At 34.4% G+C, this 19,899-nt stretch overlaps 1 non-coding gene across 1 annotated transcript; it reads right to left on the bottom strand.

Annotated features, from left to right (window-relative positions):
- Window positions 1-7,387: 7,387 nt before the first annotated feature.
- Window positions 7,388-7,492, bottom strand: LOC141565244 (small nucleolar RNA SNORA23). The gene has a single exon (XR_012488922.1). It is a non-coding gene; the product is annotated as a small nucleolar RNA SNORA23 (small nucleolar RNA).
- Between the last annotated feature and the right edge of the window lie 12,407 nt (window positions 7,493-19,899).

The raw sequence follows: 19,899 nt of genomic DNA, 5'->3' as shown, positions 1-19,899 counted from the left end.
CTTCTTAAAAATCACTTCTCTCTGTACATCATCAGCTTGAGTACTGAATTGGAGCAGATTAAAAATTGCCAGTTTTTTTTTTCTTTAAACATTAAGGATTTCTATTTAGCTCACATAATTACAAGTGATGAATTAAGAGCCAAGTCTTCATGCAAAACATGACATAAGAAGGTATGATGTTGACCTTTGAAAAGTTCATTTCCTGGGGAATTAGGGTCTCACCCAAGCAAGATGGAATCTGAGGACTTTTAGAGGCAAAAGTTAAAGCCACTCAGTGTTTCACTTAATGAGGTCGTGGACAGGATGCCAGGCTTCAGACAGCCAACTTCCCTATATTTGATTTACAACGTTCTCTGCACAGAATGTTTAATGAGACTCTTTGCGGTAAGCAAAGAATGCTAAAAAAAAAAAAAAAAAAAAAAAAATCCTTGATGTTTTGGAAAACAAGAAGAACATCCAAAATTTCTCTGGACAAATGCCACCTTGTCCTGTGATTGCACTTTGAGAACAACCCAATCTTTTCTCATCTCTTTTGATGAAATTTCAACTTGTGGCCTGAAAATAAACAGTGCATCCAATCATCCCCCCAGTTATGGAGATTTGAGTTTCAAATGTATGTGTCAGAGGCATGGTGTCAGCAATCGGCATCTCAACTTCAGTTTCACAGCAAGAAGAGCACATCTGGAGCCCAAGAGGTAAAATTTCTGATCTCCCTAGGGAGGGAGACATGGGTTGAGATCCCATTATTATGCCAAGTCAGACCCAGGCCATCTAGTTTCAGGCCTAACAAACCCATCCTGGGAGTAAAGGAGTGTGTAATTTAATGAGCAATGAAATTTGGTTTAGTCCTTGGGGTGAAAGGGCAGCAGGGAGGATTCTAGTAACAGTTCATTAAGCAAAGTCATGCAACAAAGTGGAACTCCAACATACTATATTCTCCCCATTAATTAGCTCCTCCCTGGGAGGAGGTTATATACCTGGGAAGCTATGCTGACTCTGTTAGGTCCTAAGGGAATCAACTGATAGCTTTATTATGTATATTATTCACAAGAGATTATTGTATTGATAACATGCTCCAAGCCTTTCTTGGTCCGAAAAAGAAGGAATGAAGAAGGAAAACAAACAAACAAACAATTTTCATATTGATCCTTCAGGGACAAAATGATTTGAAGGACAAAGATGAAGTTTCCAGGCAAACCAAACTTTAAAAATCTGTGACTTTCTAAAATAGTTTCATAGTTTTATATAGCTTCTAAAATGTCTAGAGCAACTCATTTTTGAGTTTTTTTCTCCTTTCTTTCTTACCTTCCTCATTTCTTTTTCTTACCCAGTTTCCCCCTAGGATTGTATAACACTGTTGACTGGGAATTTTAGTGGATTGACAGTTGTCAAATTGTTACTAATCATGACCATATCTTCCCTAACACTTTTCTTTGCTTTTGGAGATTTAGTCAGCCCAACAGATCCTGTTTAATAGTTTGTTTTTTTTTTAATCTTATGAGGAAGTTACTGTCCGTTTGGGTCCATGTGGGTTCCTTTTGCTTATTCTTTTTGGGAGTTTCTATCAAGAAAAGTGATTAACAAAATCATATAGCTTAAAGACTCTGATTAGGAAAATCCCCAAAATTTGAAAAGAGGTTCAGCTCTCTGCTCTAAATGAAATGTTTTTGTCTCTACCTAAGCCCTACTCTTTTTGAAATTACAGATAGGAAATGTTAAAGAAAAAGATATGAACCGATTATATCTATATAATTTTTTTACAATTACATATTAAGATAATTTTTAACATTTAGAAAGTTTTGAATTGCATATTTTATCCCTTCCTTTCCCTCCCCAAGATAGTAAGAAATTAAATATTTTATACATGTATAATCATAGACAAGAAAACTCAAATAATATAAAAAGAAAGAAAGTGAAAAATAGTATGCTTCAGTCTATATTTAAATATTATCAGTTCTTTCTTTGGAGGCAGATAGTATGCTTCATTATGAGTCCTTTGGGATTTTCTTGGATCAGTTGCTGAGAGTAGCTAAGTTATTTACAGTTCTTAATTGAACAATATCATTGTACTGTGTGCAACTTTTTCCTTGTTCTATTCACTTCACTTTGCATCAGTTAATGTAAGTCTAGGTTTTTCAGATTATATATTATAATTTTTTTTGTACATTCCCCTCAAAACCTGTTTGCTAACATATATTTCTGTTATGTTTTTGGCCACCTCTTCCCCAATTCAGCTTGTATCTTCATGGTCATCCTTTATTCTTCACTTTTCCTCGTTCCTAAACTATTATTTTCACACACACATATACCATGCATCTGGATAATCCATTACCAAGGTCTCTTGTCTTTACTTTTACAATATTTCTCCTAGTTTTTCCCTCTTTTCCACACAACCACCAGAGACATCTACTAATCATCTGACAACTACAATGGTTTTCTATGGACCTTTTTGCTTTTAATCTTCCCTCTCTTACATGCATACTTCACATAGCTGATAAAGTAACCTAATCAGTGGATTAGAAAATCCACTTGATTATAGCACTCTCTTCTACAAAAAGTTTCAGTGGCTCCCCACTTCCTAGAGAAGAATATATGGCTATTTTAGTCTGATACTTAAGACCCTCCACAATCTCTCTGCAACTTACTTTTACAACTTTATTTCATGGCCTTCCTGTTTAGTCTTTAAGGCTTATTCATAGTTTCTTATTCATTTTCCTGTTCTCTATCTTCCACCTCATATGGACCCACTATGCTATGTCCTCTGCCTCTCAATAACTTTCATTTTTTTTCAAGGGTTAGAGGAAAAGGTATCAACCTTCTTTATGGTGCCTTCTGTGATTCTACTAATTAGAAGGATCCCCTTTCTCCTTGAATCTTTCAGAACACTATTTTTGACTCTACCAACAAAATTAATCATTTTTTTCTAGCTCATATTATGTATATATTCTATGAATCCTTATTTCTCCATTCAACTATAACAAGTTTGATGAGGACAAACCATTGCTTTTTTATTATGATTTTTGTGTTAATGGAGTCTTACACAGAGTTGGAAATTAACAAGTATTTTCTGACTGAACAGAATCAAACGATTACTAATGGTATTACTCATTTAAAAGCAAAAGTCTTTTTATAATTTCAGAGAGAGGAACAAATTCATATTATTTTCTTGCTTGGGAAAATTTAAAGGTCACTTTAAATATTCTGTTAATTATAATAAAACATTGAAAGTAGAGGCTAATAGGAATTAATTTTCCCTTTACCAGATTTGGTTAATTTTCAGAATCCATTTCTAACATCAAACAGATTCCAATAAGGTAAAACATCCTTGTCTGAAGGTTTCCTTCTAATTATGCAGCCTGCCTTGTCCTAATTGAGTCAAGAGGGATCTTTACAATGCTCACAGAAATGGAACTTTGGATCTTGTGTTGCCTTCTGTGCAAGTGTAGTTGTCAACTCTTAATTAACATAATTCCCTCACCAACATTCTGAATAGTATAATAGCAGACCTCATCCTTTTTCTCCCATAGAATAGAATAATATTTCACATTATTCAAGACAAAAAATTAAAACCAAAAAGATTTCTTACATGTTTCTAAATATTCTGTATCAACTTTGAGGAAGAAAGGAAATTTATGCTACTGAATAGAGGTATAATTTTGTTTTAATCATCAATCAATAAACATTTATCAAGTATCCACTGTGTGCTAAACACTGTGTTAAGGGTTGGGGATAAAAAGAGGGAAAAGACACTCTTGTCCTTAAGGAGCTCACAACTTAAGGGGGAAACAACATGCAAATAAATATATTCAAAGGAAACACAATGCAGGATAAATAGGCTATAATTAACAGAAGAAAAGCACTGAAATAAAAAATGGTTAGGAAAAGCTTCTGGTAAAATAAAGGATTTTAGTTGGGACTTAAAAGAAACCAAGCCAGTAGGCAGAATGGATATATATGACTCAATTAAAGCATCACAGTGTACAGAAATAGGGCCAAACATGGGACTGGGTAGTATTATACAAGATGGCTTGCTCTTAGGTATATGCAGACAAAGGAACATTTTTTGTGTTATGATTTTCTAGGGGCAATGGGAAGTATCCTTCCTAGAGGAAAATTCTTAAATAAATCCTTTACTTGTGTTGATGTCTAAAATGTGTGTGTGTGTGTGTGTGTGTGTGTGTGTGTGTGTGTGTGTGTGTGTGTGTGTAAGAGGGAGAATTGAGGAAAGAGGAATAAAGCTTTTAAATATAAAATTTTAAAAATGTAAATCTTATGGAGAGGGGGAAACAATAACAATACAATAGTAACAAAAATACTAATAATCATGACCTATTATAAAAAAAAGTTTTTGACTTTAATTTTGCATTAATCATAATGGGCAACTTTAAGATTTGCAAAGCATTTTTTAAAACATTCTCTTCCTTGATCTTCACAAGAATTTCATCAGACAGGTACTACAAATCTAATTATTCTTGTGTTTTCTCAATGCTCTTTACACAAAACAATACAAATGATTTAGTGTATATCCTTTTCTGAGACAATGTGAATGCTCAGTACCACACACAGAGATGGTCATATCCTTGATCTAATAAATGTAGCCCTTCAGAATTCTTAAATCTCTTTATCTGACCATAATTTATTGACTTTTTATTCTCCCTCTGCCTTCCTTCACATTATTCTTCATTTGCACTATGATCTCTAATCCTGTGACCTACCATTTCTCTCTCAGATTATCTCCCCTGCACTAGCTATTCTCTCTTCTCATTTTAATAGCTTGGGGTATCAATTCAATTCTACAATGTCTTTTCACCTCAATCTTGCATTATACTTCGATTATTGGTTTATTGTGTTACAGATTGAAGGTAGAGAAAATCATACATTCATTACTAGGTCCACTATAATTTATGTTATACAACCTCATTCTATGTGTGTTTACTTATATCCTGCAACTTTGCTAAGGTTATTAATTCTTACTACTGGTTTTTTAATTGATTATCTAAGATTCTCTAAACATACCATCATATCAAATGCAAAATGTGATAGCTTTGTTTCCTCATTACCTTCTCTAATTCCTTAAATTTCTTTTTCTTCTCTTATTATTATAGCTAACATTTCTAGTACAATTTTGAATAACAGTGGTAATAATGGGCAAACTTGTTTCATCCCCATTCTTATTGGAAATGTTTCTACCTTGTCCCTATTACATATAGTGATTGCTGATGGCTTTAGGTAGATGCTACTTATCATTTTAAGGAAACACTACTTATTTCTATGCTCTCCAGTAATTTTAATAGGAATGGCAGTTGTATTTTGTTAAATGTTCTTTCTTCATCTATTGAAATAATCATATGATTTTTGTTGACTTGGTTATTGATATGGCCAATTAAGCTGGTAGGTAATTTCTTAAAATAAGAATCAAGTTTGCTCTATCAATTGACTCTTCTTGTTTTCTCATAGCTCCCCAGAATTTGTTATTTTCTTTTTGGGGGGTCCAACTTTGCCAATTTTATGGGTATGAGGTATTACTCAGAGTTATTTTAATTTATATTTCTCTATTAGTGATCTAGAACATTTTTATATGGTTACTGATAGGTTTAAATATTTTAAAATACATTTATTTCCTCTAAAATCTGTCTACTCATATCCTTGACTTTGTCTATTAGGGAATGGTTCTTTTTCTGACAAATTTGATTCAGCTGGATATATTTGTGTGCATGTATATTTATATAAGTATGTGAATGAAACTTTATCAGAGAAACTTGTTATAAAGAATTCTGACCACCCTTCATCTCTGCTATTTCCTTTCCCTCTTTTAATTTTGACTGTACTGGTTTTTATTTGGGCATAAACTTCTTAATTTTATGTTATTAAAATTTTTCATTTTAATTTCTGTGAATCTATATCTTGTTCAGTTATTAACTCTTTTGCTACTCAAAGTTCTGATAGGTAATTTCTTTCATGCTTCTCTAATATGTTTATGATATCACAATCATGTGTCCATTTGAAGCTTATCAACTTTTTAAATTGAAGCTTTTAATTCCAAAATATATGCAAGGATCAACATTGATTCTTGAAAAACCTTGTGTTCCAGTCCCCCCATCCCTCCTGTAGCAAGTAATTCAATATATGTTAAATATGATAAATATACGTGTTAAATCCAATATAAGCATACATATTTATTCAACTATTTTGCTGCACAAGAAAAAATCAGATTAGCATTGAAAAAATATGTAAGAAAATAAAATTCAAGCAAACCACAACAAGTGAAAATACTATGTTGTGATCCACCTTCAGTTCCAATAGTCTTCTCTTTGAGTGTAGATGGCTCTCATCATTGCAAGATCATTGGAACTGGCCTGAATTATCTCACTGTTGAAAAGAGCCATGTCCATCAGAATTGATAATCATATGTTCTTGTTGTTGCCATGTATAATCATCGCCTGGTTCTGCTCATTTCACTTAGCATCAGTTCTTCTAAGTTTCTCTAGGCCTTTCTGAAATCATCCTGTTGGTCATTTCTTATAGAACAATAATATTTCATAACTTCTTCAGTCATTCTCCAACTGATGGGCATCCACTCAGTTTCTAGTTTCTTACCACTACAAAAAGGGCTACCACAAACATTCTTGCACATACAGGTCCCTTTCCCTCCTTTAAAATCTCTTTGGGATATAACCCCAGTAGTAACACAGCTGGGTCAAAGGGTATGCACAGTTTGATAACTCTTGGGCATAGTTCCAAATTGCTCTCCAGAATGGTTGAATCAGTTCACAATTCCACCAAGAATGCATTAATGTCCCAGTTTTCCCACATCCCCTCCAATATTCATTGTTATCTTTTCCTGTCATTTTAGCCAATCTGAGAGCCAATCAGATTTGTTTTAATTTGCATTTCTCTGATCAATAGTGATTTAGAGCACCTTTTTATATGACTAGAAATGGTTTCAATTTATTTCTTCATGTGAAAATTGCTTATATCCTTTGACCATTTATCAATTGGAGAATGTCTTTGGAACTTATCTTTATATACAAGATGAAATATTTGTATATGTTTAGTTTCTGCCAGATTGCTTTCCTGTTTTCCAAAGAATTTTGTCAAATAGTGAATTTTTGTTCTTGTAGTTGTGATCTTTGGGTTTATAAACACTAAGGTACTAAGCTTTTTTGCTGTTCTATGTTGTGTAATTAATCTGTTTCACTATTTAATTTCTCTATTTCTTACCCAGTACCAAGTTGTTTTAATGATTAGTGTGTCAATATAGACATTACAAACATTCTATGAAGAGAACTAGATCTGAAGCCAGGTGAAGGTAATAGTAGAAAGATGGACTTGAGGCATAATGGATAGAATTTCAAGATGCCTCATCTTTTAGTGGATCAATGTTGGAATGTGTGTGTGTGTGTGTGTGTGTGTGTATGTGTGTGTGTGTGTGTAAGACACACACACACACACACACACACACACACACACACACATACACAGACTAAATTATAAAATGTTTGGTGAGTTGTTGTCTTTCACTCTCAGAGGACCAAAATGACATCTCTGTTTGAGTTGAGTTATAGTGTGTCCAACTGTGGTTCTTCAGACCAATATAAGCTTGAGTGCTCTGCTACAGGTCAGAAACAAGTAATCTCTATGAATAATTGAAGGGAATTCTCTAACTTTGTGCATCTTGTATTTCTTCTGAACTGATTCAATTCTATATTTCTCACAGAACACAGCACCTTCTCTGATGAAGGCACACCATGCTTGATGGTTCTGTGCCAGTGTCTCCTATGTCATCCAATAAATTTTAAAGTTCTTGAGAGAGACCTTAAGTGTCCTTGAATCACTTTTTTTGATCACCTTATGAGCTCCTGTCTTGTGTAAGTTCTCCACAAAATAGTCTTTTTGGTAAGCATACATTTGGCATTCAAACAATGTGTTCCAACAAAGCTGTGCTCTCTGCAGCAGAGCTTCAATGCTTGATAGTTTAACTTGAGAAAGGATGTCAATGTCTGGTACCTTATCATGCCAGGTGATCTTCAGAATTTTCCTAAGATAATTCAAATGGAAGTAATTAAGTTTCCTGGCATGACACTGATATATTGTCCAGGATTCATAGACATACAACAATGAGGTCAGCATAACAACTCTGTAGAACTTCAGTTTGGTAGTCAGTCTAATACCCCTTTTCTCCCACATTTTCTTTTTGAGCCTCCCAAACAATGAACTAGTTTGGCAATGCATGTGTCAGTATCATTATCAAGGTGGACATCCCTAGAAAATATACTGCCATGATAAATGAACTTACCCACAACATTCAAAACTCCACCATTTGCTGTAACTGTTGCTTCTTGGTTTCAGAGGCTACACTGAATGTACAATTATCTGCAAATAAAAAAATCATGCACTAACAATCCCTCCACTTCAGTTTTGGCTTGTAAATTTTCAAGTTGAAGAATTTACCATCAGTGTGGTTGCTGACTTTCATGCCATATATGTCCTCATTGAAGATGTTTGACAACATGGCTAAAAAGCATCATGCTAAAAAGCATGGGAGCAAGCATCCATTGATAACCAGGAAAGTTTAAGAGTATTACCCATTGTCCAGAATCCGGGCAAGCCTGCCATCATGAAATTGATGTACTATATTGATGAACTTGGGAAACAGGGCATGATCAAGGAAATTATAAAATAGGATAGTGCATGGAAGAGGGGAAGGGAGAAAGATAGAAGGGAGTATATGCTGTTGCCTAGCTAAGTTGAAAGCTAGTAATGAAGAGAAAGTGATCCTTGTGCTCTCACAAGAAGAAAAAAGCCTGCCAGGGAGTAGGTAAAGAGGAGAAAAAGGGATGAAGAAGAAAGAGGCAATATTTTGGTGGTGAAAGTGGAGACACCCTCCACTGGTAACTACTCTGATGATTGAAGTAACATGTTCTATGAAAGGTGATAGGGACTTTTGTGCTAGGTATTGTCTGAGGTATCTGGGTGCTTGAAAAGTACCTTCTCATTTTCCTTCTCCCACTCTGGAATAAGAAAAATCTGAGTTCAAATTTAGCCTCATATTTTTATTAGCTGTGTCATCATGGGCAAATCATTAAACCCCACTGGCCTCAGTTTCCTCATCTGTAAAATGAGTTGGAGAAGAAATTGGCAAATGATTCCAACATCTTTGTCATTTTTAAATTAAAGCTTTTTCTTTTCAAACATATGAATAATTTTTCAACATTGACCCTTGAAAGCCTTGTGTTCCAATTTGCCCCCTCTTTCCCCTCATCTCCCCAGATGGCAGATAATCCAAAATATGTTAAACTGTGCAATTTATTTATACATATTTCCACAATTATTATGCTGCATAAGAAAAATCAGATCAAAAAGGAAAAAAAATGTGAAAGAAAACAAAATGCAAGCAAACAACACCCAAAAGAGTGAGAATGCTATGTTGTGATCCACATTCAATTCCCACAGTCCTCTTTCTGGGTGGAGATGGCTCTCTTCATCATAGGATTATAGGAACTGTCCTGAATAATCTCATTGTTGAAAAGTGCTATGTCAATCAGAATTGATCATTGTATAATCTTGTTGTTGCCATGTATGATGATCTCCTTGTTCTGCTCATTTCACTCAGCATCAGTTCATCTAAGTCTCTCCAGGCCTCACTGAAATTATTCTGCTGATCATTTCTTACAGAACAATAATATCCCAATAACATTCATATACCATAATTTATTCAGCCATTTTCCAATTGATGAGCATCCACTCAGTTTCCAGTTTCTTTTTGACAATTTAAGAAAATTGTAATAAGCTTATTTATGTTTATTGCACATTGCTTTATGAATCATTTTGGAAGAGAAAAAATTAGAGCAAAAGGGAAAAACCATGGGAGAGAAAAAAAAAAAACAGAAAAAAAAGTGAACATAACGTGTTGATTTACATTCAGTCTCCTTATCTCCTTAGTTCTTTTTCTGTATACAGATGGCATTTTCTGTTCAAAGTCTATTGGGATGGCTTTGGATCTTTGAACCACTGAGAAGAACCAAGCCTTTCATAGTTGATCATCACACATTCTTGCTTTCCTTATAAGAAACACAACAGCTACAGAACAGTGTGAGTCTCTTAAAAAAAAATTAGGCAGATCTAGAGGAAGCTAAGACGTGTAAAATATGATAAGATGAACAAAAAAAGCCCTGTAAAATCTGAGGTCTACACAAGAAGAAAAATTAGGAAAGAAGAGGATCATTAGTTGGGGGGGATGATATAATGTGAGTAAATGAGACAAGGAGAAACTGAGATCTGTTTCTCTGAGGAAAATAATGTCATTAGCAGTGACATATATAACTGTTAAGAAAGTGGGTCAGACTAAAACCAGTGATCTCTGTCAGAAGGAAAAGACCATTTTAATTGAAAAAGGAGGGATGAGGAAGTTGAGGAACCTTATGACTGATTGCAACTCAGGAAAGTGGTTGGTCTTCAGGTGTGGCTGATCATGTCCATCTCTGACAGTTAAGGAATGTTAATTTCTTCTTGGGCCATAGCTGCCTTTTGTAATCTTTGCTAGGAGACCAGAACCACTCACTCTGATCTCTATAAAGGATAGATCCAACCTCCCTTAATATCAGGAGAAGGGACAAGAGAATAATCTCCTCTAACCTGCCTGTAAACCAACTCAGAATGGGAGAGACTTCAATTTTGAGTGGGGTGAGTTCAGACAGATCCTAACCATTATAAAGATCAATACAGCATAAAATCAATTTCTTTGTAAAAATCAATACAGTAGAAATTAGAGGAAATATTAATCTTTACCTTTTCATAATGTTGACAAAAGAGTAGGAAAAAGTGGCCATGTCCTAGAGTTGTTTTATCAACTCAGCAACAAAAATGATTTCAAACTAAGAAATGTAGGATAAACATAGTTAAGACAGTAATTAAGCTCAAGATATGCTGGAGGATGATAAAAAAAATGACCTAGAAACACAGAGACAAAGATGAAAAGAAAGAGATATGGATAGACAAACACATACACACAGAAAGAGGGAGAGAGGGAGTGAAAGAGAAAACACACACACACACACACACACACACACACACACACACACACACACACACACACAATCTAAAAAGCTGGAATCAGGGTAGGGATGGAGATAGAAGTCCAGAGAGTAAATAGATGGAATGAAATGAAATGTCTGGATCCTTTCAAGAAATGGTGGTTGGGATTAAGGAATTACTGATGAAGAGAATATAGATTTTTTTTCTGGAATTAGAAGGTTGATGATTAGTTGAATTCAGAAGAATGAATTGATCTGGGAATGTCAACTCCTTTATTCAATTCCACAAATATATAAAGCCCAAACTAAGCAGCAGATATACAAAGATAAAAATCAAAATAGCATCTGACTTTAAGATGCCTACTATAATGATCAACACAAATAGCAAATATTTTCAGTGTTTAGCATAGTTCTTTGCTATTGGTTAAATAAATATGTTAGATTAAAGATAGCTAAGTAGAAGGTTTAAGCAGTAGCTCTAATATCTTATTAGATAATGGGGCTGCTGCTGGTATTGAATAATATTTTACAGATGATAGAGAATGGAAGTGACAGAATATTAAAGATGGGCAAATATTTCAATTTTCAAAATAGAAAAAAAGAGATAGATTTCAGACTACAGACCACTGAGTTTTATGTCAATTTCTAGAATAGATAGTTTGTGAATACTAAAAATTATATTAGAAATCACCAAGAACTACCATGACAAGAACTTGTCATGCTACACTCACCACATTTTCTTCTTTGATAGTTATTAAATCAATGGAATGCTTTAGACACAGCAAGTCTTGATTTCAAAAAAGCATTTGATAGCATCTCTAATGGCACCCTTGTTGATAAGAAACATGTGGGTTCGTTGATGGTGAATTCATGGCTAAATGAACTTAAAATGTTGATTAATGAATCAATATCGATTGGGATAAAGGTCTCCAGTGACATGCCATAAGACTCTATATTCAGTATTTCCTGTTCAAATGTTTAACACCCTATAAAAATACACATGCTTACCAAAATTACATATGACACCAAATTGTCAAGGGTGACTAATATATTAGATGACAGCTTTAGAATTAGAATGATCTAAACAGTCTGGAAGGAGCTGAATTTGACAAAGATTGATTGGAGACAGATAAGTATTCATCAGGATAGATGACCATGCTCCAGGTGTGGCTTAAATTAGGTGAACTAAGTCTCTTTAAAGTCCATAATGTAATGAATTTAAACTTTGTACTTAGGTAAATATATATATATATATATATATATATATATATATATATATATAAAGAATGGATTATAATATGTGAATTTATACCAATTTCTGTGAAAAAAGAAGAGAGGATATTTAGATGGCTTCATTTGCTGTGGTGCTATATGAAGCAAAACAAAACAAAACATTCCATTTTAGGGTCTGTTATTAGAAATTGAAAGTGTAGATCAAGGAAAATAGGTTAGTGTCTAACTACTATCTTATTCAGACAATATCTGAAATAACTCATTCAAATGTATATGGCATGTTTTGAGAGGGGCAATGATAAACTGAATAAAAGCTATGTCATGTGAGGAATGACTGAAGAAACAAAGGCTAGTAAGGCTAGAGAGGATTTAAAAGTTCTACATGATAGCATTCTTCAAAAACTCAAAGGTTGTCATATAGAAAAGAGATTGGTTTTATTCTTAAAAGAGCTAAACTTGCAAATTAAAATAAAATAATAAAAATCAAAGGGAGGCTGATTTCAGTTCAACATAAAGAGCTCTCCAGCAATTAAATAATCTAACACAAAACCGTTCCATGCCTCTAACACAAAACTTTTTTGCAATGCTAGGTATAGGAAGGCAATATTAAAGTAATGTATAATTTTGTATAAATTCAAGATTTACTTTTTGTATATATCTCTATGGTAGAATGTAAGAATGAACTTTCCTATGTATATGCATAGGTTTCCACTCAGATATCTGTCAAAATCAGTTCACTATTTTTAAAATCACCACAAGGCTGCAAATTTAAGTTTTGATTAATATCACCTCCTTCTGATTGTAGGACCCAAAGATAGAGTACCAAATTTTGCCTAATGCCTTCATTTATAGAGAGCAGAAATTACACTACATTTTGCTTCTGCTGCTTTGCATAATTTCAGCTTTACAGAACATGATGCCCGCAAGCCAGGTATCTCTTTGTTTTCTCCCACCCTTGCTTTTCTGACTCCTCTCTGGTGTCTTCCCTTTTAGACTTTAAGTTTCTTGAGGGCAGGGGATGTTTTTATTAATTATTTTGTCAGTACTTAGCACATTGCCTAGTGTATAGCAGGCACTTAGTAAACGTTTATTTAATTGAATTGGATGTAAATTCCCTGAGGTCAGAACCTAGGGTTTTTTTGTTGTTGTTGTTTTTGTTTTTGTTTTTTTGTCTTTGTGGCTTCATTATCTAGTATTGTGCTTTGCACATAGTAGAGGCTTTAAAATATTTGTTGAATATTATGAAAGTGTTGTGAAAATGGATTTTCAAATAAAATGGATTCCTCCTCCCCACAAGGTTCTCCCTTTTACTGGTAGTGTGCCAATATAGGATAGTAGCTAGAGATTACTTTATGGAAGATGGACTGAATTTCCTCTGAGGTTATCTCTATTTTTGAACTTCTATGATGCTACGAGTTTGAGAGCAGGAATGGCCAGAGGCATGAAGTTGAATTAAATGGGAACTGAGGCCCTTCTCAGCTCTATATTTCATATTTCTGGATGTGGAATTCATTGGATAAGTCTCTTCTTTATTATTTCATTCTATTCCCAAAGTATGTGAAACTGAGAAAAGGAGGGGGAAATGAGAAGAAGGAACAAGGGAGATGTGCAGTAAAATCAATTTATATTTTATGCCATTTTCCATTCAAAATGCCCTCCACAATTTGTGGTAGCAAAGAACAAAGTAGAATAAAGGTGTGATTGCAATGGGATCATTAAAAATTGCAGTTGGGGTCAGATAAAGGTGGTATCTCATCAGTTAGGGGATGGCTAAAGAAATTGTGCCAAATGAATGTAAAAAATTATGACTACATTATAAGAAATGATGAATATCAAGAATTCAGATAATAAAGGGTATACTTATGAACCAATGAAGATATGATATACAGCAATGTTAAAGGAATGAATAACCAAAACCCTTTCCAAAAGCAAAACTCTGAACTATGTAAAATTTTAATGATCCAGAACATTATAGCCTTATAGAAGAGTAGAGACAACCTCATTCCTTCTTTGTGGAGGAAGACTATGACTATAGAATGTTGTATACATTGTCACTCAATTGATCTGATTTTTTAATTTAACTATTTTGCCCTTCTTTCTTTTAAAAATTATTTGTAATGAAAAAAGACTCCCTAAGGAGTAGAGAGAGAAGGCATATTTTTGGAAATGAAAGTAATATAAAAACAAAAGATAGCACAATATAACAAAAACAAAATGTTCTGTTTTTTGGTGAATTACTGACTCTTTGAGCTGACTAATTAAAGCAGAAGTAAAATGCTTTTTGCTAAAGGGAAGTCAAACAAAGTCAAGTATTTATTAAGTACTTTTGGTTGTTGTTCAGGCAAGACCTACACTTGGTGACCTCATCTGGGGTTTTCATGCTAAAGATATTGAAATGGTTTGTCATTTTTCTCCAGATCATTTTACAAATGAGACAGACAAGCCTAAGTGACAGACACACAGGTAGTATCTCAGGGCTGGTTTGAGCTCCTCTTCCTGATTCCAGGTCTTGTGCTCTGTCCAGTGCACCATCTAATTGCCTCTGGTAAGCACCTACTTTGTTTCAATGGCAGTGCTAAGCACTAAGAAAATAAAGGCAAAAATAGTCCCTGCATTCAAAGAACTCACAGGAAGACAACATGCAAATGATTGAATTCAAAGAAGATATAAGGAAGATAAATTGGAGGCTAATTTGAGAATTAAGCAGTGACATGATTAGACTTGGGTTTTAGGGATCAATTTGACAGCTTTTTATCATGATAATGGACAGGAATGGGGAGAGACCTGAAGTAGAAACCAGCAAAAATAGTAGTGTCCAGCATTCAAGATATACACATTAAGCCAAAGGAAATGAGAGAGAAACTTGTTTTCCTTTTGCTACACTGACTTCTTAAAGTGATAGAAAAGAGACTTGGAATGTAGTGTTTGTTTTTTAACCTCTTAGAAAATAGGAGCGATTAGAAGTCTAGATGAGACTCCTGACTGGAGAGAAGAGTGGAGAGCAGTCGCCTTTCTTAGAACTGTCAGAGAGATGACTCTTCTAGACAAGTCCCCATAGTGACAAGTTGCTTGGAGGAACTTCAGACAGACAATTAAGAAGATGAATGAAAGAAGCCAAAGTGTGGCTCTAAAGCCAAGTGCAGAATTTTATAAAGGAAAAAAAGTAAAGGCAAGTAATTATAATTAAGAAACTATTTTTAGCTGCAAACTATAGAAAAGATACTTCTTTTATTTGAAAAAACAACTGCCTTGATATAGTATTGTGACATGTACATTGCACAGGGGCTCAGTAATATCAGAGCAAAGACTAACATGATTGCATAGTATCTTATGATTCTAATAAGTGATTCATGTTTCACAGACTGAACATCCACAGAATCTGCATTTTACATTTTAGGAAAAGCTTTGATTTTTTTTTTTTCATGAATGAACTATGGAAATTTCTGGTAAAACTTTTCTAATAGAGAAAATAACTGTGCCAATTTAATTTCAGAGGAGATATGAGAAAGCGTTCAAATTGCTTAATTTCAGATTAATTTGATTTTAGCAACATTTCATAAAAAATAATATAAATCAGAATAAAAACATGTAAGGGACAGTGATCCTCGCAATTTTTTTAACTAAAATATCAATGCACCAGTAACCATAAAGCAATAAAGGAAAATTAGAGAGGTATATCACCAGGGAAGAAATAATAGAAACTATTAGAGGCTCAAAGAGTAGACAGACACCTGGAAAAATAGATGACTCAGTGAATTTTATCACAATTTTCCAAAAGACAAACTAATTCGCCAAGTAGTGAAATCATATAGTGAAATTACTGATAGAAGCCAATTGCCTTCCATAAAGAAGGCAATAGTTTCTTTGTAGACAATCCAATGAAATCAGTGAGGACAAATGCCTTGTTCAAGGAGATTATAAATGCTAACAAAGTGCATTGCATAGGTTAATCATACTATATTAAAGGAGGTAGAAAATTTGAGGCTACTTGATATCTAGTTAGGGAGCAACCAGCATATTCTGGCCAAATGCTGATTCTTTGTAGAAGGCAGGGCAATGAGGGCTTTGGTTCTTCTTCTTCAGTTCTCTCATGATTTGAGGTACTCTACCAGATTTGAACTAAGGTGCCATTTTTCTGACTCCTGCTTTGCTCTTTCATCTGTAATTCCCGATGATACTGATAAAACCTGGATTATAGACCAAATCCTCTACCTCCCCCCAAAGAAAACTGGATTTGAGAACTTAAAATAACCCAGCAATCCCAAACCCCTTTTGTACTTTATAAGGCTCTTGTCTCCTTTTCTGTCAAAACCCTCTTCGGCATAAGAATAGTAATGGAAATCTCATGCAAGACCCCTTCTCCCTGCCCTTGCCTTTGCAGCTGTTGTGAAGGAAATACCTCAGAGATGTCAGATAAGGAAGCAGGCTAACCTGTTGTTTGTTCTCTGTCAATCCTGCTTCCACTAAAACTGCATGTCCTTTTTGTTCACTATGACACGCTCTGGATGCTAATCCCACGTGGCCAGTTGACTTTCAATAAATTCTCCAATTAATTATTATTTCTTAACTTGTCTCTGTATTGTGGCATAACAATACCATTGTAATTATGTCAATATTCTGGATACTGGCTAGTCTGATATATACCAGTAATATTCTAACCACAACTCAGGATTAAGGAAGCTGACCACTGCTGTGCCTTTGTTTATTTCCCGCATACTACCCCATTTTTCTTGGGGTAACTTAATGGGGAAAGTCTTCATTCATACTATGGAAGCAAGAGAAAGACTTCTCTAAGGGACAAATGCATCCAATAAAGATGTAAAAGCTACTTCTCACGTTACAATATACTCCAGGAGAGGCTCTGGTACCCAAGGAGAGCTATCCCCTGAACAATCCCTCCCATACCACGATAGCAGCCTCCCAAAACTTAGATTGTCCTGAAGTTTCTAGATCTCCCCCATAGTTTGTGTCCTGAGGTCTAGTTTCCAATAGATTCCATGACTAAAGAGAGAGAGAGAGGTTTATATGAAGCAGTCATTGGCATTTTCAATTTCTCCAGGTCAGTTCAAATTGCATAGGAGCCAATAAACATGCCCCCAATTGCATGCAGGATACAACAACAAGAAATACTAAACCAGTGGTTTTTAACCTTTGGATCATGAACTCCTAGGGTAATACGGAGTGGTAAAGAGTTAGAGTGAAGGGTTTATTAATCTAACAATTCATTTTTATCTTCATTTGATACCAATAAAATATATGGCATGAATAACAGGGCTTTGTGTTTGTGGTTTTATATAATTCATGCTGCATTGGGAACATTTCCCACTTTCCTTTAAGACTTATGACCTTTTTGATTGCAGAAATGTTCTTTATAGAGTGGATTGTTTGAACTATTCACTCTCAGATGATATGAAGTATCAACTTTGCTTTAATCCTAACAGTATAACCATTATTCTGTGTACCTTTTTTTGGACCTTACAAAGTAACCTTGGTATTTGAAAAGGTTGGAATCCATTGTGTGCTACATGCAATATATATATATATATATATATATATATATATATATACATATATATATATATATATATATATATATACAATAAGATAACAACAATAATAATAGCTAAATTTTATGTAAAATTTTAATATGCAAAGCATTTCATAGTTATCTCATTTGTCCTTCACAACAATCCCCAGAAGTAGGTGCTAATAGTATCCTTAGTTTACAAAATGAGGCAGGCAGATTTTAAGTGATTTGTTTAGGGTCAGAGCATTATTCAAATTCAGCTCTTTCTAACTCCAAGTTGAACACTCCACCCACTATACTACCTAGCTAAACTGAATTGAAATTAAAGCCCAGGGATGCTTAGTGGTTTGCCCAAAGTCATATAGGAAGTAGGTTCTAGAGTAGGGATTTGACTCAATGATGTGCTAGAGCCGGTTCATCCCAGCTCCACAGAGCCAATCATTAATTTTTCAATGTAACCAAATTCAGGCTTGATTTATAGTTTTGTTGATTTTTCTAGACTCAAGAAAGCAATGGAGAAAATCCCAATGCAGACTAAATCTAAATGTGTTTTATTTACACCTTTCCCCTGGAGACCTCATTGAGCATTTTTACTGAAACACCACTGATTTGAACCCAGATCCTCTTGACTCCAGAGCCAGAGGTTTGTAGGAAGGGAGAGATTGCTTTTGGCTTTAGTTATTTTAGTTATCTGAGAAGGCCAGATAGACGTGTCATATGATTCAGGCTTTAAAAGAAATGAATGATAAGTAAAACACTTTCTTGTAAAGAGGGGGAAGAAGACCACATGGTTTCTAATATTGATTCATTTCTTTTCCCCACACTGCTGGGAAAATACCAAAAATGAAATTAGAATCAGCATGTTCAAGGAATGTTCAGTGTCATTATAGCAATCTTGGAGGAAAGCCCTAGGGAGAGGGAAGCTACTCAAAAACACTGCAGTAATCAATCATTCTGGAAAGATGAACTAGGTCATTAGGAAAGCCACAGCAGAGGCAAAGGAAGTAAAGACCAGTTTTCTCTTCTTCTTGGTTATATCTGTGATCTTCATTTATTGTTCATGGTTGAACATTGTGGAATAGGAAGAGAAAGAGGGGGAAAAAAGAGGGGGTGGTATATGCACATTTATACAAACTTATTAGTGAAAAACTTTGATTACAAAGTATCCCCTCCCACAATAGAGTGGATTAGTCAAATAGAGTAGAATAACCTTGATATCTGTTCTTATTGTTATGACCAAGGTCCAAAGTATAGCAAAATAGTAAATTACAGAATATACTGAAAATCGCCTTTTGCTTTAGAAACCTGGGTTGGAATTCCACCTCTGAAATTAATACTAATATTAGTGGGGATACTAATTAGGAGATATGAATATTTATACTAATTCATAGGAGTGTAGTGAAGTAAAAAAATAAATGTGAATTATTCTTACATTAGTTCAGATTGGTATAATGACCAGCCTCACATATTTGTGTGTATGTCCCAATTGAGAGCTGTGAGAATTCTTCACACAGTATCAGGAAGGAGGAATTACACTTATTGAACTGGCATGGTGCCTGGAAAGCCATTTTTTCCATTCATTCATTCAATTAGCATTTATTAAACAGCAGCTCTGTGCAAGGCACTAAACTAGTATAAAAAGAAAAAACCCCCAGAACATCCCTCACTCTCAAGAAGCTTACATTCTACTGGAGAAGCTTCTTAGAGAAAGTCTCACTATATGTTTGTGTGTGTTTATATGTGTTTGTGTGTGTATGTGTGTTATTGTCCTTAATTTTCAAAAATGACCAAAATGACATCACTATGTTGGAGTCAAGCTATAGTGTGTTCTACTGTGGTTGATCAGAACAAGATGAGCTAGCTAGTATTCTTGCATGAGATCCTGCCATCTTCATGAGATTTTTTTTTCTCTTTTCACTTCATTAGAGTTCTTCCCATTGTCTTTGATCTAAGAATGTTGAATATATTTATGAACTGTGGATACCAATGTCCAAACAAATTCCAGAAAAATAGCTGGAATGAAGTCTCTAATCACCTCAAAGTTAGAGAGAAGCATCTATTTTTAAGACAGCTGCTGAAAATTAATTTTATCAAAATACCACTGAC

Source organism: Sminthopsis crassicaudata, chromosome 3 (genome assembly GCF_048593235.1).
Source record: "Sminthopsis crassicaudata isolate SCR6 chromosome 3, ASM4859323v1, whole genome shotgun sequence".
Classification (NCBI taxonomy): domain Eukaryota; kingdom Metazoa; phylum Chordata; class Mammalia; order Dasyuromorphia; family Dasyuridae; genus Sminthopsis; species Sminthopsis crassicaudata.
This window is presented reverse-complemented; position numbering and strand designations above follow the sequence as displayed.